The sequence below is a fragment of the Ahaetulla prasina genome, chromosome 1 (assembly GCF_028640845.1).
Source record: "Ahaetulla prasina isolate Xishuangbanna chromosome 1, ASM2864084v1, whole genome shotgun sequence".
Lineage (NCBI taxonomy): Eukaryota > Metazoa > Chordata > Lepidosauria > Squamata > Colubridae > Ahaetulla > Ahaetulla prasina.
Genome location: NC_080539.1, coordinates 90,754,518 through 90,779,125, shown reverse-complemented (window position 1 = coordinate 90,779,125; position 24,608 = coordinate 90,754,518). Strand labels below are relative to the sequence as shown.

Here is a 24,608-nt window from a genome sequence, read left to right as displayed (position 1 = left end):
AGGAAACTTTTGCATCCACCAGACCTAACATCAATTCAGAATCTTGATTCTTATCTTTACCAGTTCAGCAGAGAAACACAGTCTGCTTTCTATATTTCAAGCTCCATTTCTCCCAGCTCTGATTTGCTCATCTAAGAGAATCTTCACTGGAAAAGTATGGACTGTCCTGTCCTGGAACTGACAGGTGTGATAAAAATCAATAATGCCTGAAGCTCATATTTATTTCATTTTGTACCTAAAAAAATACTGATGCCTTTCCCAAACTCACAAAAAAACCAATTGAATTTCTGTGGTAATCTTTGATTATTAACTTAAATACAATTATTGAAAGAGTCCCATTTTATCTGAAATTCTGACTTGAAATATATTCATATAATGTTAATTAATAATAATGCAATTATTCCTTTCCATCTTAAGAAACACATATAACCCTAGTGAATGGATAGCGTAAATGCATGCATATTTGGACCCCTTTTCTGAAAGTCCTTCCCCATTTCAAAAGAAAGACACAGGACATTGCCAAACAGCAGGAATGGGAAACTGTGGAAAGAGATCTGAGGTTTACTCATTCCCGCCTGCTCAATTTCAAAAATATCAGAATGACTTAAGTGAAATGTTTCTCTCCATACGTAGATTCAGTAAAGATTTTGTTTCTTTGTTGCCATTAGCATCAAAGACAAGTTACAAGACTTTTTACTATTAACTAGTCATGACTAATACAATGAGTCACCTGAGGTTTCCGTAGTGTTGTGGTCCGCCAGCAGCCTGCGGAGCTGGCAAAGGAGTCGGACAGCGATGAGGCTGAGGAAGAACATGGGCCAGTCCTGGAGGCTGGATAAGGCTCAGATGAGGGCTCTGCATTGGAGGCAGAGATAGGGCCAGGGCCATCAGGGAGTGATGTGCAAACTCCGGAGCCTCCAGAGGCTGACAATAGTGAGGCAGAGAAACAGGAGAAGCCTGTTCCTAATGCACGCATGAGAAGAGCTGCCAAAAGGCAAGAGCAGCTAAAGCAAAGAGGACAACTCAGGAGTAGGGCCAAGAGATGATTGGCTCCTCCCATAAGGCTTAAAAGACCAGCAACAGCGTTTGGGCTGTTTGTTGGAAAACAATGTTGATAGACTTGCTGCATTTATTTCTTGTCGGTGTCTTCTGCTTTTCAACTTTTGCCAAGAAAAGCCTTTGGCAGTTTGCCTAATTAGACCAAGGATGGTGATAAGACTGAAGAATTGTGTTATGAAGAATTTGTTTTGATTTAGTTTGGACTACGCTGAGAATGAGTTAATTCTCAGCTGTTCTAATAAAGTCTGTTTGTTTTTGAACTGATTGCGCCTATTACTACCTACTTGGGCCTGGGTCACAACAGGTAGATGCTGGGGCTCAGCACTCCTGACATCCCCCTTTCAGGGTGCTGTTATGCTTTAAGACAGATTTGGGTTAATGTTAGTGTTCCAGAAAAACTCCCAACTCCAAGTAAAAACTCCGAAGCAAGCATCTTTCAAAGTTCTCTTTACTAGAATAGATAAACTGGCACATCTGGGAAAATCCGAATCTGAGACATCCGGGTTTTCCCTCAGTAAATCAAAACCCCCCAAAACCATCCCGACTCCGCAGTCAATGACATGCTCCAATCGCCAACCGTCCAATCTCAAGACAGCATTCCGACCACTCCTTCTCCAGATGCAGGATCGGCCTGACCTTGACCGACAGGTAGAATGCTATTATGTCTAAAGGCAACCCCTCTACTAAATCCCCCCTTCTACTTTCCCACACATGAGAAAGTGGCAGCACGAAAGCTTCCAGCCTAATATGACTTCCAAAGCTGACAGAGAAGAGAAAAATCATAGGAAATTATTGCACCTCCTCTACCCTTATCAAAATGCATTTGGAATACTATATCTAGATTGGGTCAGCCTAGATCAAAGAAGACTGTACCACATTGGAGTAAATTTAGAAAAATGCTATCAGGATGATCTGAAGTCTAGATATCTAGCCTTTTGAAAAACAATTAAAGGATCTCAACACTCTTCACCTGAAGAAGAGTCAGCCGAGAGACAAAGTGTTCAAACATCTGGTGGGCTGTCATACAGAAGAGGGAGAGGACGTATTCTTTATTGCCTCAGACAGCAGAACCAGAGCTTGTTGTAGTATTACAAGAAAGTTCAGGATAGACATTGAGAGGAACATTAAGATTTTAGTTATCACCTTCAAAGCGCTCCATGGATTAGGACCCGGGTACTTACGGGACCGCCTGCTGTTACCTCATGCCTCCCACCGACCCGTACGCTCACACAGAGAGGGTCTTCTCAGGGTGCCGTCCGCCAAACAATGTCGGCTGGCGGCACCCAGGGGTAGGGCCTTCTCTGTGGGAGTTCCTACGCTCTGGAACGAACTTCCCCCTGGATTGCGTCAATTGCCTGATCTTCGGACCTTTCGCCGTGAGCTGAAAACACATTTATTTATTCAAGCGGGACTGGCTTAATATTTTTAATATTTTTAAATACTTTTAAATCTTTTAACCGAGGTTTTATCATTTCAGGGTCTGTAATTTTAAATTTTAAATCTTTTAATTGGCCATTTTTCTAATATGCTCGGTTTTAAATTGTTGTTTTAATTGTATATTTTCTATGTTTTTTATCTTTTGGCTGTACACCGCCCTGAGTCCCTTGGGAGAAGGGCGGTATAAAAATTTAATAAATAAATAAATAAATAAATAAAATAAAATAAAAATAAAGTGCTGTCAAGCAGTGGCTGTCACCTAAAAGTATTGAATGGAAGTATTCCAACAGAGGGTAAAGAGTCATTTAAGTGAATGCTGTGCTTAGCATGAGGTTAGATAAGATGACTCTTCCAACTATGTGATACTGTGAAAGGTGGGCATTGCTGCTGGAATATAAAAAGAGCATACAAGAGCCACAATCTTTTTTAAAGCAGTGTGGATTCCTGGAAGAAAGCTAATATCTGGACAGGATTATGGCACCAAAGCAGTCAGCAGATCCAGGATCTAAAAAGAACATGTAGACTGAATCTACATCAATTGTATGCATTCCTTATTTCTTTATTTTGGTTACTGATCAGCATAACACTATCAAGAATGTGGTTTATGATTTGCAATTTTCTCCCGAGAAATAAAGCTATTGCTTTATTAAATGCTAATGAGTTACATTTCATATAAGTAGGCTTTTTGAAGAGAAAATATTAATGTTAAACATGTTTACTGGAAAGTAATTCAGAGATAATCTGAATCCTAAACACATTTGGTAGAAAACAATTCATAGACATACTTCTAGAATTTTTCTGCAGTCAGCATTTTAGTTATCCTCATCATTAACAACTTTCTAAATAGGAAGAACAATAATATCATGGTTGTAGACTTTCATGGCCAGAGTCAATTAAATGATAATGAGTGTTTGGACTGGCTCTTCAGAGGTGGAATGAATCACTCAGTAGCATAATTCTCTGTTGTTCTGATTGTTGTTTGATCTCACTGGATTGTATCATGGGAGTCAGAGAAAGATATTTGGTCCCAATTTAAAAGTAAGCTATTTCCTGTTTGGCTTGTCTTTGAAATTGATGGTTGCTAAGTGTTTCTCCAAGCGAGACTGCTATAAATTCCCTTTCCTGGTGATTAATTTAGGTCTGTTTGTTATTAATATAAAGCCAGGATCTAAGCTTTGTTAACCTTCAGACTCTCTTCCTTGCTAAAGCTGTTAGAAAGTTGATGAATCTCAATGGCTTGTCTATGCAGTCATATGTAATATTATAATTAATATTAATATGATTATCATATTAATATGAATAATTTAATGTGTTTGCCAAACAGGACCAACCATCTTTCACTGACTGCCACAAAATGATCCAATTAGTTCAAACAAAAGAGCCAGAACAGAACAGCTGAGAATTATATTACTCAGAGGGGTCACTTCACTTCTGAAGATGCAGATCACAGCTGTGGGTGAAACATCAGAATATCAGAAAACTAACCTGGAGCCATTTAGCCTGAAAGTTCATCACCATTTAATAAGAAAAAAAAATACCTTATCCAAAAATATTATTAACATTAGTAATATGTTCTCTCTTTGGATAATATTCTCTAAGGGAGAGGATTTATAAATAGTTATTAATATACTGACTACATATACACATACAGAATTATTAATTCATTTTTCTCGAATTAAACCACACCTGTAGAAATGTATATACAATCTGTGTGTGTAATGCTTTAATTGCTGCAGAAAAGAACTTTCCTATCACCAAAAACAGGGATGTCAAACTCAAGGCCTGCGGGCCGGATCCAGCTTGCGAGGTGCTTAAATTCTCCAGCAGCATTCTGCCAGCCAAAAATGGGTTGTGGGGACGCAGAGGCCTCCAGCAGAATGCTGCTGCGGGAGGCCAGGGAGACCAAAAACAAGCTGGGGGGGCGTTTTGGCCAGTAAAGTGCTGCAGGAGGCCATTCAGGCCAGTGGTGGGTTTCAAAAATTTTTACTACCGGTTCTGTGGGTGTAGCTTGGTGGGTGTGGCATGGCTTTGTGGGCATGGCTTGGTGGGTGTGGCGAGGAAGGATACTGTAAAATCTCCATTCCCACCCCACTTCAGTGGAAGGTTACTACAAAAATCCCCATTTCCTCCTGATCAGCTGGGAATTGGGAAGCAGAGAATAGATGGAGGCGGGGCTAGTCAGAATTGTTACTACCGGTTCTCTGAACTACTCAAAATTTCCGCTACTGGTTCTCCAGAACTGGTCAAAACCTGCTGAAACCCACCTCTGATTCAGGCCGAAAATGTGGCAGAGGGGTACACACACACACACACACCATGCCCCATTTTGACCGGGAGGGTGCTGCAGGAGATGCCCGTCCCATCTCCCCCCCAACTCCCCCCCCGCTGTCCCGTGGAGGAGAACTACAATGCTGATCCAGCCCTCGAGAAATCCAGTTTGACACCCCTGACCTAAACTATTATGGCAAGAAGTTCTAAAAAAAAATTCAGAATTAGATTTGACAAAAATTAATTTAACTAAACCTCCCCCCCCCTTCTTCATGCAAGGATAAAAAGATAGAGCAGATTCTTTAAATATACTCTTCCTTCTAGAATACTGTTCTTTTAAAAAAAACTATATGCTTATTTCATTAATGTGTATACAATTTTTCATGGATGACAAATTATGCTGGGCATAGAATCCATTCATTGAAAGCACTTTAAACTTTGTCATATGAATATTAATTCCTGAAACTGTTGTCTCAATAAATCAATTAAGGTCACTGCAAAAAGCAGAAAATAAAAACACAATGCCAAGAACAGACTAAAATGGAATGCAAGTAGGTCTTCTGCTGCCTGCAATTAGATAAAGAATAGTCTCCCACCAGCTTTTCCATCTGGCAATATAAACACTGACTAAGATAATCCAACACTGTTGATATATTTACATTAATTTACAAATTACATTTCAGTTTAGTATGGAACACATTGCATAAATCAAAGGATAACACAAATTAATTAGGGGGGAAAGCCTGCTCTGTCACTTTTGTTTTTTCCACAAAAAAAGCACCCCATAATGCCTGGCCATATGGTCTTATCATTCTCTTAGCTAATTATCTACAAATCTTTGTACCAATTTTACAGCTACTGGTTATTACTAACTGGTTTAACATTTCTCCAGAGAACTCTTTTTTCCTTCAACATCTTTTACATTTTAACCCAGAGACTAAAGATATATTATTAATAATATTCAATTACTTGATTTGCAAAAGATCTAGCAATATGTAAAGAAAGAGGGTTTTTTTTTAATTTTCACACGCTGAATTCAGCATTTTTATTTATTCTAACTTCAAAGCTCAGTTCATTCACAGCCTCTGGAGTAAAGATTCTCCAAACCAAGATACCTTATTACTTAAGCCTTCTGATCCAAAACTTGGAGAGCATATTACAGTATACTTCCCACCCACCCCACTCATTCATTACAGCTCATTCTTGATCTTGAATTGATATCAAGAACTTCCCAGAATTTTAGATACTAGATTGAGGGCGTTCAGGAAATAGTTTTGCACTTTCTCAGCCATCTGGGTCCTGTTTTAGGAAAATCCAATTACAAAAAAAACACAGAATTTGATTGAAATAAATACATAAATGGATATTTAAATAGGACCCCTAGTTTGATTTCTTTATGTCATTTCCCTTATAGCATAAATCTAAAAATAAAATCAGCAATGGTATGCTAAACATTTGCTAAAATAAATATTGATAAAAGATTTTTATAATTGCCTGGTTTTGGAAAGTTATGTCTCCTTGTGGCTGTATAAATGAAGTGTTTAAATCGGGGTGAAATGCACCTGATCCAGTAGTGATGGTGGGTGGTGGTTTGGAGAATCAGTAGCAAAAATCCCTGCACCCCCACCTCCGCCCATGCCCAGCTGAGCCACGTGATCATCAGAGGTTTTGGTTTTTTTATACTTTTAAAAGCATTTTTTCTTCTGCTGAAAAAAAGCTTTTAAAAGTAAAAAAAAAAGCCTCTGATGATCGCGCAGCTCAGCTGGGATCGTCAGAACCCTTTAAAAGCTTTTTTTCCTCTGGTGATCCCAGATGAGCTGCCTAATCATCACAGGCTTTTAAAAGCATGTTTTCTACAAGCTCTTCAGCCAAAGAGGCTGTAGAAAAAAAAATACTTTGAAAGAGTTCTGGAGATCAGGCAACTCAGCTGGGATCGTCAGAACCCTTTCAAAACATTTTTTCTACAAGCTCTTTGGCCGAAGAGGTTGTAGAAAAAATGCTTTTAAAAGTAAAAAAGTAAAAAAAAGAAAAAAGGTGGCCACATCCACCCAGTCACATTACACCCCCCCCACCAAGCCACACCCACAGAACCGGTAGTAACAAATTTTACATTTCATCCCTGTCTATGATGCATCCTTCTTGAGAATGATTTGTTCGTTTATATTTCACATTTCTAAAACCCTCCCATCTCCCTCAAAGAAGGACTTTGCAGGAACAACCAAATTTTGGCATAAAACCAAATTGCTTGTTCTTCCAATAGTGAAAGCACTTGCTACTTCCAATATGGAGATGGTGCAGGACATGAAAACTTGTTTATTCTTAGTGTATATCTATTTTATACCCCAAACTTGCTGCTGTCGTGCCAATGGAGAAACTGGGTGGGGAAAGTGATGCATAGCAGTCAAGGAATTTGACTAATGAAGGATATGAAAAAAAAATGCTTCAACAAAAGGTAAAAAAGGGGGAGGAACAGGGGTGAAATCCAGCAGGTTCTGACAGGTTCTAGAGAACCGGTAGCGGAAATTTTGAGTAGTTCGGAGAACTGGTATTGGACATTTTGAGTAGTTTGGAGAACTAGCAAATACCACCTCTGGCTGGTCCCAGAGTGGGGTGGGAATGGAGATTTTGCAATATCCTTCCCCCAGGAGTGGGGTGGAAATGGGGATTTTGCAGTATCCTTCCCCTACCACGCCCACCAAGCCCCACCACACCCACCAAGCCACGCCCACAGAACCAGAGTAAAAAATATTTGAATTTCACTACTGGGGAGGAACATCCAAGAGTCAGAGACTTGCTTTGAAAACCACAGTAATCTGGAAGCAAATTTCAATGATCTGCAAGAAGCACGAACTCTGTAGATATAAATTCACACGTACAAACGCACACACACACATATACATATTTGTATTTGGAAGAAAAGTCATGACCATAACTGTTTTCTATTGCATTTACTCATTTGTTGAAACAATCCTGTCTGTTTTATAATGTAATAGAGCAACAATTTAATACATATTGCATCCTCCCTCTGCTCCTCCAGTAACCAGTAACAGCAGACTGTGTAAGCTTCATTTGCTATATCAAATGTAGCAATGCTTCAGCCTTTAGGGATAAACCCGTCAATACAATTGCAACTGTATTTCTTGAAAAGACCGCACATTTGGCCATAAGGCACAAATTATTACTTTACATTTGACCATGTTTGTCTTGCAGCAATGTCATTTTTATGCTCCATTTCAAATGCACTCTGACAATCTAGCTTGCTATTATGCTTTCATTTGGTTATTGATGTGACCCTATTTTACGTAACACAATCCTGTATTTTCATTATTACTTTTTCCCCCTCCCACTGTGGAATCACTCAGGTCCTAATTTGGCTAGCACCAGTGTCTACTGCTGTTCCTCTGATTTATGAGTTTGCCAATTCGTAGCTTTGTGAGTAAAAAAGAGAAATATTCCCTGACATAAATAGCTTGAAAGTCCTTAATATCTCTTGATTGATTTGCTCATTAGTTTACAGAAAAGGGATAACTTTAAAAAAAGGATCATGAACTGCCACCGTCCGGTATTGAAGATTGGCTGTCTGGTTTTAATTCCACAATAAATGCAACATTAATGTGAAAATGTTCTTATCTTCAAAAAACTTGCACGCTTGCTCTGCATTGCAGCTGAATAAGCTTCTTCGATTTTGCAAACAGACAGTTAATTCTGTAGTAATTTTCAAGGAAGTTTGTGAAAAATGCTATAGGAACTTGAATTGACCCCATAAAATGCTAGATAACATACCCTGTGTTGATTACTCTGCCACCATGAACTAAGTAATTACATATTCAGGAATGAGTAGAATAACAATGGATTCTGAGCACAAATAAATTCCTTTTTTTGCAAAACACCTTTTGGCAAAACACAATAAGAAACAATGTTTTTTTCTTATTTTTGCAAATAGTTGTATAGGAATACATGGGGAGAGAGTCCATTCGGTACAATGGTTAAGGCGCTTGGCTAGAAACTGGGAAGCTGTGAGTTTTAGTCCAGCCTTAAACACAAAGTGGGTGATCCTGGGCCAGTATCCCACTCTCTCAGTCTTAGGAAGGAGGCAAGGACAAATCTTGCCGAGAAAAATAGAGAGACTAGTCCAGGCAAACGGACCATATTTTGTGTAGTGGTCAAGGCACAAAAGAAGAAACCAGGAGACCGTAAGTTCTAGTTCTGCCTTAAGTACAGAGTGACCTTGGTGATCTTGGGCCAGTCTCTCTCTCAATGGTCCGAGCTCCAGACCTAAACCAGCATCAAGATACCACATGTTTTGAGTTCCAAAGGATTTAATTAGCCAGACTCTCGGCACACAATGAGTTCCAAGCAAGTAGCCAAAGGGAAAAAAGCATACAAGAATAAAGTCAGCACTGGGAGCGTCTGCCTCCCGGCGCCTTTTAAATACTAGAGCCGAGCTCTCCTGTCGCTGCAGCAACTGGCCCTCAGTCAGGCCCGATCAGCTGATTGTCGGGAGACTTGATCAGTTGCAGTTCACAGGCCCTCGAAAAGCTGATCTCTCCAACACAACCATCACTGTGTGGCCAGAGTCCCACAGGCCACCCAGGGTTTGACACACTCTCTCTCTCCCAGCCTTAGGTAGAAGTCAAGGGCAAACCACTTCCAAAAACCCTTGTGAAGAAAAATGTAGTGACTAATTCAGGCAGTCAGGAGGAGCTAAAAACTGAATCAAAAACACACGCACAACATGAAGCGATTGGGGTTTAGTGGTGGATAACAATTCAAAACCCTCCTACCCTGAGCTCTAAATTTACCAACGTAACATTTATTTTATTTTATTTATTTATTTATTTATTTATTTATTCGTCGTAACAATATATACAAGTATAACATAGAGGATTATATAATATATAAACATATATATGAAGAGAAACAAGGTACTATAAACACATATATATATAGGGGAAGAAACAATAGGACAGGAACGGTAGGCACGTTTGTGCTCTTATGCACGCCCCTTAGAGTCCTCTTAGGAAAGTGGTGAGGTCAACCGTGGATAGATTTAGAGTAAAACTTTTGGGGTTATGAGAAGAAACCACAGAGTCAGGTAATGCATTCCAAACATATATAATTCTGTTACAGAAATCGTGTTTTCTGCAATCTAAACTGGAGCGGTTGACATTGAGTTTAAATCTGTTGGTAGCTCTTGTGATATTGTTATTGAAACTAAAAAAGTCATTAACAGGGAGGACATTACAATGGATGATTTTATGAGCTAAACCCAGGTCCTGTCAAAGGCGACGAAGTTCCAAGTTTTCTAGACCCAGGATATCAAGTCTGGTGGAATAAGGTATTTTATTGGTTTCGGAGGAGTGGAGAACTCTGCTTGTAAAATACCTTTGGACACGCTCAACTGTGTTGATATCAGATATATGGTATGGGTTCCAAACAGGAGAGCAGTAATCAAGAATTGGCCTAGTGAATGTTTTATATGCTTTGGTCAGTAGCGTGGTGTTTTTTGAAAAGAAGCTACGTAGAATTAAGTTAACAACTCTTAGAGCCTTTTTTGCTATATAGTTGCAGTGAGCTTTGGCACTTAGATCGTTAGATATAAAAACTCCAAGGTCTTTGACAGGGTGGGGGTCATCTGTGAGGTAATGTCCATCAAGCATGTACTTTGTGATTGGGTTTTTTCTTCCAATATGCCACATCATATGCCACATCACAACCAAATACAGGTAATCCTCAACTTACAACCACAATTGAGCCCAAAATTTCCATTGCTAAGCAAGACAGTTGTTACGTCAGTTCTGCCCCATTTTATGACCTTTCTTGCCACAGTCGCTCAGCGAATCACTGCAATTATTAAGTTAGTAACACGGTTAAATGAATCTGGCTTCCTCCTTGACTTTGCTTGTCAGAAGATGGCAAAAGGTGATCACATGACCCTGGGACACGGCAACTGTCCTAAAAAAACACGCCAGTTGCCAAGCGTCCAAATTTTGATCACGTGACCGCGTGGGGATGCTGCAAGGGTCATAAGTGTCATTATGACTTTGAACAATCACTAAACAGATGGGTGTAAGTCGAGGACTACTTGTAAATACATACCTATTCGTCTGGCTTTTCACAGAAGTACTTAACAGCACTTGAACTGTGCTACTTTAAGCTATAGATGTGCTTATAGAATAGAATAGAATAGAATAGAATAGAATAGAATTTTTTATTGGCCAAGTGTGATTGGACACACAAGGAATTTGTCTTGGTGCATATGCTCTCAGTGTACATAAAAGAAAAGATACCTTCATCAAGGTATGATATTTTGATATTATTATGATATTTACAGGATCGTCTTTCCCCCATTGTCTCTGCTCATCCCATCAGATTTAACAGGGAGGTTATGTACCTGATTCCTTTCATTAAACAGTCAATTTTTTTGCATCACAGTCAGTCCTTCTCAACAGCAGTTGCCTGCCCTCGACAGCATCCCTCCAGATATCTGGATGGCCTCAGCCTGTTAGCGTTTCAAAAGGCATCAAAGACTTGGGCTTTCTCCCAGCTGTTTGACTGTAGGAATGGCAAGCTCTGCTGATTAATACTCTTTTTTACCAAGTGGATTTGTGTTTGAGACCTGGGCTCTATAATTGTTGTTAAATTGTTCTTTTTCAACACTTGTGCACTGTGTGCAGTCACTTTTGTGAAGAGAACAGCCATATGCTTAAGAAAATAAAAAAAATACCAAGTGCTCTACACAAAATATTTTTCCTTATTAAAAATAGTAATAAATCTTTTCCTCAAAGGAGTGGGATTTTATTTTTCGCTTAAAGAGGAATACGTTTATGTGAGGCGGACAAACAGAATCTGAAATGAAAACACCCATGACTTGTTATCATCTGTATGTAAAGGTATGCACTTTCTTGTTTTCTCCTTATCACAATCAAAAGTCTCTTTCTGCAAAAATGAACTACTGGCTTCAATGACAGATTTAATGCAATCATGATATATTTTTGAAGACTTCCAGGTATTTTTTTCAGCAAGTTCGCTTACAGAAACATACATTGCTCTGGAGTATCATTTTCCCCTTAGTAATTCTGTATTCTGCAGAAGCAGTTAACACTGCAAGCTTTATTTAATTAAAGACAGATGTTCACTTTCACCCACACAGTTAGGTAACAGCAATGTATTCCACTAATTTACTTTTAAACAAAACAAAAGTCTTACTTGGTCCTGAAAAAAAAAAAAGAAATGTGAAAAGATTCTCTCCGTTCATCGGAGTTACTAAAAAGGAACACAGATATTCCATGTATTACTGCCTTGGGCCCACGAAAAATCCATGGATGGCTTTATTGCGATTTGCTTAATTTTGACTTACTGCAATATATACCTTAACTGCTATATTTTGCAAAACATGATTTATGGGTAGCAAGTATGTAGAGGGAACCCAGCTAAATGTTTAGTCAACAATATTCATGGTTAAACCATTATATAGTATTCTGGCATTCCTTCTTCTACCCAATATCCATCCCCAAATTCCATTCTATAGCCCATATTCCCAGCCAAAGGAGGATCTGAGTTTCAGCGATCCTATCCTCTAATACTTCCAAGGAGGAATAATCAAAGATGATCATAGAAGATCCTAGTCAAGGTATTTTGCATCTTCTTTAGTGAGAAATTTAAAATATTCTTTGGAATCCTTTCTAAATCTAAGAGTCAGATCTTTCATCGGCAAGAATCATTTTCTCCCTCTATCATGGTAATCCAGAACACTTTTTGAAAATGTCATAAGAAAAAGGAAACACCCCCTAAAGACATCAGAATGTTCTATATGAATCATGGAGAATGTCATAAAAATGTTGTTTGTGCCATTCAGGGAAATGTTCATGTCTTCATGCAGCCCCCCATAATATATTGATATGACATCTTAATGTCATCAGCAGATGATGAATATGATTAGTAAATGGAGGGCATTCAATCATTTATTTATTGCTTAATGGGAGAAGAAGACTTATCAACAGTCTGTAGTAGTCTATACACTTCAGACATTCAGAAACCAAGTTGGATTTGAGGTCAATTTCCCCAACACATTGACAGATTTCCCTCCACCTTATGCAGGGAAGGAAAATCTTCCCCCACTCTAGAAAACAAACACTAGTAAAAACCAATATTCTGGAAGGCTCAGAATGCTAGTTCTCTAGTGTTCCCTATTCCAGACAAGCAGAAACAAAGGTGTTTCTTAAAATAGTAGCAAACGGCATCATTCTGAAAGTCTTGGAATAAACACACTAGCAAAACAAAAAAAGCCTGACTAGGTGGCTCAGTGGCTAAAACACAGAGCTTGTCGATCAGAAAGATCGGCAGTTCTGCAGTTCGAATCCCTAGTACAGGTCTCCTGCGTGAGTAGGGGGTTGGACTAGATGACCGCCAAAGTCCCTTCCGACTCTGTTACTGTTAAATGTCCTTGTTCTGAGCCTTTCAGAATAATAGTGTTTGGTAGTGTTTCTGTTCCTCCAGAGAACACTTTAAGTGAACATTAGGATCAGAACTTTTCCTAGTGGGATGAGGAAAGGACTCTGGCCTCCCGGGTGTGGTGAAACATTGGGGCCCTTTCCTGACCCCACCACACCCCAGAGACCAGGCCCTTTCCCCAGAAGTCTGCTTAATGACCACAAATGGCAGAGCTGGTTTGTAATTGTGTTCTCTTTGCTGACGATGTCAAACTATTTAACACCACAGACAATACATCTACCATTCAAAAAGACCTTGATCATCTAACCGCTTGGTCTAAAACTTGGCAACTCCAAATCTCAACCAGCAAATGCTCAGTCTTACATATTGGAAAAAAGAACCCAAACACTAAGTAGATACTTGATGGACATTATCTTACAGATGACCCCCACCCTGTTAAAGACCTTGGAGTTTTCATAACAAATGATCTAAGTGCCAAAGCCCACTGCAACTACATAGCAAAAAAGGCTCTAAGAGTTATAAACCTAATCTTGCGTAGCTTCTTTTCCAAAAACACTACACTACTAACCAGAGCATATAAAACATTCGCTAGACCAATTCTAGAATACAGCTGCCTGTCTCGAACCTTCACCACATTTCTGACATCAATACAATTGAACGTGTTCAGAAATATTTTACAAGAAGAGTTCTTCACTCCTCTGAAAACAACAAAATACCTTATCCCACCAGACTTGAAATCCTAGGCTTAGAAAACTTAGAACTCCGTCGCCTTCGACAAGACCTAAGTCTAACTCATAGAATCATCTATTGTAATGTCCTTCCTGTTAAAGACTACTTCAGCTTTAATTGCAATAATACAAGAGCAACCAATAGATTTAAACTTAATGTTAACCGCTTTAATCTAGTTTGCAGAAAATATGACTTCTGTAACAGAATCATCACTGCTTGGAACACTTTACCTGACTCTGTGGTCTCTTCTCATAATCCCAAAAGCTTTAACCAAAAGCTTTCTACTATTGACCTCACCCCATTCGTAAGAGGACCATAAGGGGCATGCATAAGAGTACAAACGTGCCTACCGTTCCTGTCCTATTGTTTTTCTTTTTTATCTTCTTATATATATATATGCTTATACTCCTAATATTCCCTCATATACATGTTTATATACTATATAATCTTTTTGTGTGATGCTTATATATATTGTTATGACTAAATAAATAAATAAATAAATAAATAAATAAATAAATAAATAAATAAATAAATAAATAATCATTCATTTAGGGAAGTGTGATCACACTCCATCTTATTAACAACTTTTTTGCTCAGCGCCCAAGATTCCAGGCCCAATTTTGGTCATAAATGGAGGACTACCTGTATGATAATATTGAAATTGATGTTTAAGAGAAAATAAAGCCTTGTTTCAATATGATGCCGCATGCTGATAAATTGTATTTATGTGAAATTCTGTACCCTGGGCTAGTACTTAAACTGTATGACTGTTCAATGATTGTGCAACATTACACTTCAGGGGCCTAAGAAATTGCAAATCAGGTATAAAGGGAAGCATTTAGTATAATTTTCATCCCTCTGCTGAGCCAGTTTGTTTAGGGCTAATGTGATGAACACTTGCTTAGTTTTAATATAGAAAACCATGCTACTTTTTAACACGACAGTGGCAGTATTTTCACAAATGGCTAGAACCAAACCAATTATTAGATTTCAGCACAATGTGTGAACCTATTCACTGTAAGTGAAATTGAGAAAATATGAGGGAAATATGTTAGAATAACCAAGCTTTTAAATAAACGTTAATGAGATGTTATACTTATTTTAGGTTTTATATAAAGTGGTGGGGTTCTTTTAGGAGTTTTATGAATTTACAGGTTTTACTTCCTCCATTTCTGTAACTCTCCCAGTGATTTATGATGCCTGGTGATGGATAGTGCCCAAGTGATGCAAGGTGATTGAGACAATATTGTATCATAATGAAACAAATACACAATCTTCTCTCTGATGGAGTGTTCACAATGCATTTCAAGTAGACGTGCCAGCCAAATTACAAAGGTGCTTAAAACAGAGAAAATGAGGTTATTATGATTGAATATCTTCATTCTCCAGCAAATCACTTGCAATGGAAAAAGAACATTTCAAATGACACTTCTATTGTGGTAAGAACACAACCAATTCTCTCTCAGAAGATACAGAATCTAGTAATATGCTAACTGGTAATAAAAGTTCATCTTGAGGGACAGAGAGAGTAGTTCAAACCATTAGACATTCAATCTAACTGTTTTTCACACATTCATTTTAATGAAATATGAACAATACAAATTAGAGGCAGTTTTTTTTACTCACTTTTCTTCAAGGTAACCCCTGCTGCCTCTTTATAAATGGGTGTCTACCGTTTCAATCTTGCCACACAAAGTTGCTTGGGAATGTCATATCTTTTTATTTCTATTTCCACCTTGGGTATACAGATGAAGCACTCAGATATCACGACTAATTAAAATTACAACCTTAATTGCAAAGAAATCACTAATAAGACTTGTTTCAATATGAACTGAAACCTGCAGAAGTGTGAGAGTAGCCTTTTTTTAACCACATCTTTCTTCCTTCCTTTATGCTGCTGTGGCTATGTATGTTGCTATGCAGTGATATATTCAGCCAGTATACACATAGGAACCAATTAATTGTAATGAAGGCATATAATTCAAACAAAACCTAGGAACTGCAAAGCAAAACACCACAATTTCAAAGTTGTGGCAGGAACACTCTTTCTCTTCAAAGTCTTTATAAGAGCATAGATCACACATATTCAGGAAACATGGAGACAGTTGTTACAAGGAGCAGAAGTTTCAAAAAAAGAAAGAGAAGCAAAACAGATTTACCAGATTTTATGCAATAATCCCAGTGCTCATGTTCTGGGTAGGAATATTTAATAAGAAATAGCTAAGGAAAACGATGAAATGGTGGCTATGTAGCACAAATATTTACAATGTTATGAGGGACAAAAAATTTATACTGCCCTGCAGAGTTTACAGTGAAAATTGTACAGTTGTACATAACTACTCAATAAAGGAGAAACATTCACTTAATCTTATTTTCATACTTTTAAAAAAAGTATGTTTTTTCTTTGCATTTTCTTTTTCTTCCTTCCTTCCTTCCCTCCCTCCCTCCCTCCTTCCTTCCTTCCTTTCTAGGGGGGTGGTTTCTATAAGCAGGAAAGCTATCCTGGGTTGGAAGCAACACAGCAATGTCCAGGTTGGCTAAGATCAGACTGATTTCAGGAGCACTGTAATGTTACAGTACTAGGCTGTCCCTTTTGTATGTGTGGTATTATGTTATACTCATGCTCAAAAGGGAAGAAACTTGTGGCATGATGCAAGTAGCAAGTTCCTATGGACACTGATAGAGCCAGAGGAAGAATACTGATTGTATGCCAATGTCAGTAGAAGATGACAAGGATTAATGACTATGAATAGTTGCTTATTACATTTAAAATGCAACTATGGTATCACAGTCACTGTTAAGGATTATAGCATAAGTGGTGGACATATAAACATCATGCAGTCTGAGACTGCATCACTAACATCTCACTTGATGCATCTTTCTATGTGATTTAAAATAAAGGAGGTGCACAAAGTACCAGAGACTGGTGTACTTCATGTATGATTAAGCCAATCTGGGGCCTCTGGTGGCTCAGACTGGTAAGACAGTATGTTATTAACAGCAACTGCTTGCAATTACTGCAGGTTCAAGTCAGGCCCAAGGTTGACTCAGCCTTCCATCCTTTATAAGGTAGGTAAAATGAGGACCCAGATTGTTGGGGGCAATAAGTTGACTTTGTATATATATATATATACAAAAGGATGAAGACTATTGCTTAACATAGTGTAAGCCGCCCTGAGTCTTCGGAGAAGGGCGGGATATAAATGCAAAAAAAAAAAAATCTATCATCTACATGCAGCTATGTACATGTACCAAAGTACACAAATGTAACTGAACATAAAATCCAGCATATATCATTTATTTTGTGGCTTGAAAAGCTTTCAACCTACACCTGTTTTTTTTCCCCCCAAAGGAGTGACAGGCAACTTCTAAATGTAGGATTAATTTTAAAGTTTGCAAAACATGTCCTCTATTCATTCATTGAAAAATGAAGTTATCTCCCCACATCTTGGATTGAGTGGCTTGTCTTACACAAATGAAGATTTTAAAACTCAGGAAATAAGTAAGAGTACAAATTAATGCAAATATGGCTGCTGAAAAAAATGAATACTTTGAAAATTAGTCTGTCACTTGAATGGGGTAGTTTGCCTGATAAATTCAACTTTTTTCGTAATGTCTAATCTGTGCTTCTCTCTTTACTTCCCCCCCACCAGTTCCATTACCCTTGTTGATCTCCTCAGTTTGTTGTCTCCTTTCTCTTTTTCTCCCTCCCCAATGCAGCTGTGCTTTTCCCTCATTCCATATTCATTCATTCATTCATTCATTCTTGCTAGGAGATGGAAGGGGAATGTGTTCTGAATTGAGCGTTCCTTGGTTGACAGTGACTATGATATATCAAAGAGAGATTTTAAAAAATAAAATAAATTTTGAAAATAGTTCATTTTTTTGGTCTTGCCTCTATTCTTTTTGTCAGTAGAATAAGTTTTGATATAACATACATCTATATTATCTGTACACATACATAGACCCATAAATCAATAAATACATTTCCACAATTTGTTTCAGTTGCAGTTGATAATCTTGATTAATAAGATTTTTTTTTAATTTGAATTTATATCCCGCCCTTCTCCGAAGACTCAGGGCGGCTTACAATGTGTTAAGCAATAGTCTTCATCCATTTGTATATTATATACAAAGTCAACTTAATTGCTCCCAACAATCTGGGTCCTCATTTTACCTACCTTATAAAGGATGGAAGGCTGAGTCAACCTTGGGCCTGGTGGGACTTGAACTTGCAGTAACTGCAAGCAGCTGTGTTAATAACAGACATACTTAGTCCGTTGAGCCACCAGAGGCCCTGGTGAAGATGGGGAAGCTGTATTGTATAGACTTTTTATTTCTGTATATATGGATATGTAGAAATATAGGTCAATAAAGAGACAACCTAATAATAATAATAATAATAATATTTTAATTTTTATACCGCCATTCTCCCGAAGGACTCAGGGCGGTGAACAGCCAAGTAAAAACAATACAATATATTACAATAAAAACTATTTAAAAAACTTATTCAATGTGGCCTAAATTTAAATATAAAATACATAATATAAAATAACCCCATTTAAAAACTAATTAAAAATCCCTATCAAGCCAGTCCTGCTCGGAAAATAGGTACGTCTTCAGCTCGCGGCGAAAAGTCCGGAGGTCAGGAAGTTGTCAAAGTCCTGGGGGAAGCCCGTTCCAGAGGGTAGGTGCCCCCACAGAGAAGGCTCTCCCCCTGGGGGTCCCCCTGGGGGTCGCCAGCCGACACTGTTTGGCTGACGGCACCCTGAGGAGACCCTCTCTATGGGACCGTACCGGTCGGTGGGAGGCATGTGGTAGCAGAAGGCGGTCCCGAAGATATCCCGGTCCTATGCCACCTAATTTTCCTTTTTGGGGATTACCTTAAATTCAGAAAAGAGTCATCTTACTTTTAGATAAATATGGTATTTGGGTACCTAATAAATGAGAAAGGGTATATATTGGGTATATATTGTACCTGTATATGTGATTTATTCCAAAATAATATGGAATAATAATAGAATAAACAAACCAGAAGTATAAGTATCTTTCTATTCCTGTGCTTTGAAAGAGACCTGTGAAATAATTAAATGCAACTAGAAGTGCAAAACAACATTTCTAGGATGCCTATTCTGAAAGTTATCACAAAAGAAAATGAGGAAATTGAAAAAGCCTTATTTAAATGTTAGTCATTAAAATAAAATACCAATTACTTTGGAGGTTTTCAGAATTATAAAAAAGAAAAAAAACGGAAGAAAAAGCTGTGACAGGGCTGATTAAGGGTTAGAGACAGGAAAGGCATTATTTACTGAAATCTTGGGTGGCATTTGTGCCTTGCCTTTCACTGAAGTTTATTTAGATATATTAATTGAAAACCAATGAAAAGTGTACTGATAACTACAATTTCCAAAAATGCCTTCTATTCTTTTATTTTTCATTAGTGGAACAAAGGCAGTTGTTTAGCCATAAATGTTAAAGTTATTTGCCTGGTGTTCAAAGTACGAAACTGACCTTTCAGAATAATTGGAATTGCTTTAATATGTCCATTTTTACACCCTCTAGGCAAGTATTATAATATTAAATGGTGAAAAGTGATGGAAATAGTTTTTAATTTTATGACACTTCACTATCTAATGATATAACTTGATAGATAATGTTTTATTATTGTTTGGCATATAACCATTTGAATCAGATGAAATTTCAGCTCACAAATTCCAATAAATCTGATTTTTCAGTTCCATTTCCCTTCATATTCAAAACCCATTTTTGAGAACATGTTTTAAGAATAATTTTATTTTTTTTAAAAAAAAATCAGTAACACAATAGGCTTTTATTATAATTGGGATGGCAATCCCCCAGAGAACATTACATCCAACCCATCATACAAAAAAATTACTTCTAAAGTATGCTATGCTACCAACTTCAGCAACGTGGCACAAGCTTTCTTCTAGTACTGCGTTTGGCTTCCATAAAGGAGCTTCTTTAACAATATTTTATTTTCCGCCTAGAGTTCAGAATAATTATACAGGCAGGTGGTAAATGCAACCATTCTCATTCTTGCAAATCAAGGAACAAAATCAGCTCTCAGGACTAATTAGAACAGATGTATTTGTATTGAAAGAAAGGAACAGTAGCAAGAGCAACAGTTTATAGTAAACTGTGTAATTCATTGCACTATTTTACTTTCAAACCTCCACCCCCCACTTGTCCTCTTTTTGCTTTATGCTTGCCTCACTTTTCAATTTTCTTAGTTGCAAGATTAAAAAATAGGTAATTGCTTTCTTAATACATGAGTCACTCTCCACATAAACAATTCCTGCCTTTACTGGAAAGGATGGAGAGGGCTATAGATGCAATATGGCCTTGCATTCTGGTCTGAATGTCTTACTCTCACCAAATTTTGATGTACTTCCAAACATCTTTTCAAATCTAACAATTTGTAAATGTATTTATTTTTAGCATTTTACTCCATTTGTTAATCCCCAAAACTATGCCCCTGCCTGTAATTTAAAAGACACTGAAAGAGGGAGGGAGGGAGGGAGGGAGGGAGAGAGAGAGAGAACTTATTCTACTGCAAATTTTATTTCAACGTTTGATTAGGGATATTTCTAAAAAAATTGGAGCCAGAATTCTTGTCCAAGGGTATATTGGCTCTATAACAGATGGGGCAACTAGCTAAAAAGAATGGTAGTGGACACAGAGGTTCCAGCACTGAATCCCGGAGAACAGCATCTAACCCAATAAATATCCATGCACTTTTTCAAAATGGCAATAGTATATAGTGATTTTAACAACACAAATTCTGCTGTTTTACAGGTGTCACAATGTTGCACACTTTAAGAGGCAGAGTTTGCATTATGGTGTTCCCACAGGTTTTGTCACTGAAGGGAATTGGTAGTGATCAAATTTTCAGTGGAAGTATTATTAATACGTTAAGACTGCCCAGTAGTTATGTCTAGAAAAAGTATTTTTCTTTGATGAGGCTTCAGTATCACCACATTACGAATAGTCCACCCATTTCTTGTTCTTGAAATGGTGAAGCAAAGTATATCGCAGTACTGTGAAATAATTGATATGTCACACTGTCTAAATCATTAAGAGGTTACAACTGGCTAATTAACTAATCTATTAACAATTAGCAATTAGTCCATTAACAAGATTATTTCTTCCTATAGGAAGGAATTTTATTTGGATTTCACACTCTAATTGCACTACTCAGGCCATACTTTACTGATCACAGCATTGATCTTGTCAGCAAACCGAAAGTTGTCAACAAGAGTCTATCATCTGTCATTCTAGTGGTCATTAATTTAGTCTTCTATTTAAAGTCTTCATTTGAAAGAAATAATTACTTATTCCCTCTACCTACTGTGAGAAACTCAAGACAAGAGTTTAATGTATGTATTGTAAATGTATGAAGGTTCATGAGAACTGATGAGAACTGATTCCCACTGTCACACTACTTTGACTATTTTCTTTTCATTAACAAAACAAGGTAATTTTTTAGTTTCATTTTCAGGCATGTAAAACAATGTAGACAATGTTTCATTACAGCAGCTAATCAAGCTACGTTATTTTCCTCACACTATCCCACCATCCTATAATCTCCCTAATAAACAGTAGCATCCATAAAATTATAAATAAAATTGATTTATCTGTACCTATTTACTCTGTATCGGTGTTTCTCAACTTCAGCAAGTTTAACTGTATGGACTTCAACTCCCCGAATACTTCAGTCAACCTACTGACTAAATGTGTGTTAAATATGTATAAAAGTGTGCATTACTATTTCTAGATTCCTACCTAGAGTTAAATAAGGGGGATAATTACACTGATTGGCATTCTTCTCAGGGTGACAAACTGGTCTTTTGTTCTCGTCAGCATCCCCTAGAAACCATATTCATCCGTTAAAAATGTTTCTTTCTTTCATAGGTTTTAAGCTTTCCTCAAATATGTAAAATTCTTCAGCAGCCTTCTCCAGATTCTGCCCTGGAACTAATATGGCTTCAGCAGTTCAAAATTGCCAACGATCAACAACCACCTTTTCCTTTCTCCACAGTCCTTCTATAAGCCTTAAGCTTTCTTATCCCTCCTTGCCAGCATCCCTTTTCCTATGAAAAAGCTACTCAGTGAGAACATTTATTATCTTTTTCCACTCCCAACTTCTATTATCAACTAAAATAGACCAGCATATATGTTTGCAAGCTCAAATGACAGGATGACAGCCAGGCCTGGTTCGTGACATACTGTCACACTGTGAGAAATTCTGATTAATCCAACCTTTCTTAACATATCTCACCTTTTTCAGACAATGATGACTGCAAGTGAAAAACAGTAGAACTACCATTAACAAAGTTTACTATAGCAGCTTCAGTATCATATTGAAGTAATTTTAAAATATCTGCTTTTGGGCTCCCTTTGCCATTTATTTGACCACTGTAATAGAATGCTAGACTAGACAAATCTTTACTCTGATGTAGCATAGCACTTATTTGAGTCAACACATAATTATATAGAGGACTCCTGTAAATAGTGTTTACAGACTGAACATAGTAAAATGCCTTTACATGAGCTCCAACTATTCAGCTGATTAGCAGTGAGTAGTTCCATCAGATCTAAGGGAGCTATATTACCAAACTTGCTGAAAATATCCTCTACTAGTATGCTAGGAATTGAATCCAGGAGATGATACATGCAAGACATGTTGTCTATCATGAACCATTCATTTAGCACCAGTTGAATTTTCCTCCTCTAACATTACATTAATGTTGTATGTATAAAACACTCAACACTTAAATTACTGTCACTGCTAAGTTTAAATTTTTATTTTTTATTTAAAACATTAATATAGGTGTCCATCTTATAACTATTTTTGTATTAAATTCATTAAATTATTTCAGGAAAAAGAAATCTATTATCCTACCCTTATACTTCAAATAATTTATGGATCTGCTATTCCCAAAAATTACTGCATTGGTTAAGAAAATGCAAATCCCTATTTTCTTAACTAATGAGCCAATTCAAGCAATTTATTGAAAGTTGAATAGTCCAAATGACTAATATCTCCCATTTTCTATCATTTTACATCTGTCCTATTTATCTTCATTTCACATAAGAATTAATTTAAGCATTTAGTAAAAGAAATAATTTTATGAAGAGAACAAAAGCAGAGGGAAAATAATGAAGAAACTACATCAGTATAAAAACTCCTATGGTGCTCAACTACATTCAAAAAAACTTATCTTTACGTACAAAAAAGAGTAACAAAGGTAATTGCAGTAGGATTTGTGGGGAAAAAATCCAAATTCCTTTCTGTGGTGTGGTGTGGTGTGGGGTGGTGTGGTGTGGGGTGGGGTGTGTGTGTGTGTGTGTGTGTGTGTGTGTGTGTGTGTGAGAGAGAGAGAGAGAGAGAGAGAGAGAGAGAAGGGGGGGTTAGGTGCTGGTAAACACTCTTACTCTATTACTCCAAAAGTATTTTATTGGAATAAATATATTTAAAGGTCGCTTTTTAAAAAAGAGCATTTTGTGACTTGTGACTTTTATGCTACCTTACCATCTGACCAAAAGATGCCATGTCAAACCGTGTTTGATTTGAACCACGTAGAAAAAGGACTAACAAATATACCCTTTTATTTTGTCTACCCACCTTTATAGAACACACATTATGATGCCCCTTTGCAGCTTATAATTCTGCCATGCTATGAAAAATAGTAAATAGGTCTGCAATGATTCCTATACAATTGGCTGAACTGCTGTGCAAACCAATGGTTCCTTATAAAACTGGAACAGGATATAAATTAATTTTTGGTGCATCAGCTGAAGTGCAGTTCCAGATTGCGGGAAGCAATAATTCCATTATATTCTAAATTGCTTGCATCAGTGCCACATTTAAGAAATAGTCAGAGAAACTAGAACAGATGCAAATAAAAGCAGTGACAGCATCCAGGGCACTGGAAACTAAGGAGAGTCTGAGGGAAATTGGCATGTTTGGACTTAAGAAAAATGATCAATAAGAAATATGATAGCAACTTTGAAAGGATGTTACAACAAAGGGCAAAATGTGTTTTTTTTTAGCATCTCAGAAAACAGGAGATAGAATAAAAGAAGGCACATTCTAGGATGTGGAGTGTTAAGAGAAATCTTCCAACCAGAAGAGCAGTTTTGTAGTGAAACCAATTATCCAGGGAAGTGGTGGGTTCTCTTTCATTGATTTGTTCAAGCAGATATTGAACAGCCATCAGTTGGGGATGCTTTCATTTAGATTCCTGCAAGAAGCAATGAAGTGGTCGCAAAAAGGCTTAGATGGTCCCTCTCTGTGAATATAAGATGTGTTGAATGCAAAGAGAAAGCTGGTCAGGAAAAGGGGCTCCCAAGGGAAGGCATGAGGGAACAAAAAAAAGGGAAGAGAGGGAGAGAAGGAGGAGAGCATTTTTGGCAAGAAGCCAAAATAGAAAGGTTGGACACAGAACAAGGGAATGCAGGCAATGGCTTTAGCACCACTGAAAAAGGCAGGAGGGCAGGTAAGAACATACACTATTTGGCTATTATTACATATTTTAGATCAAGGTATGCAAAAAATGAAGCCTGAGGATCATATTTAGGCCCATCAGCATCCGTTTTGCAGGTCCAGCAACTTTCAAAGGGGGGAGGTCAAGGTTTTA

General features: G+C 37.5%; 1 protein-coding gene across 1 annotated transcript in view; it reads right to left on the bottom strand.

Moving 5' to 3' along the window:
• PRKN (parkin RBR E3 ubiquitin protein ligase) overlaps nt 1-24,608 on the bottom strand; it is an 821,278-nt gene that overhangs the window by 718,762 nt on the left and 77,908 nt on the right. The window lies entirely within an intron of this gene.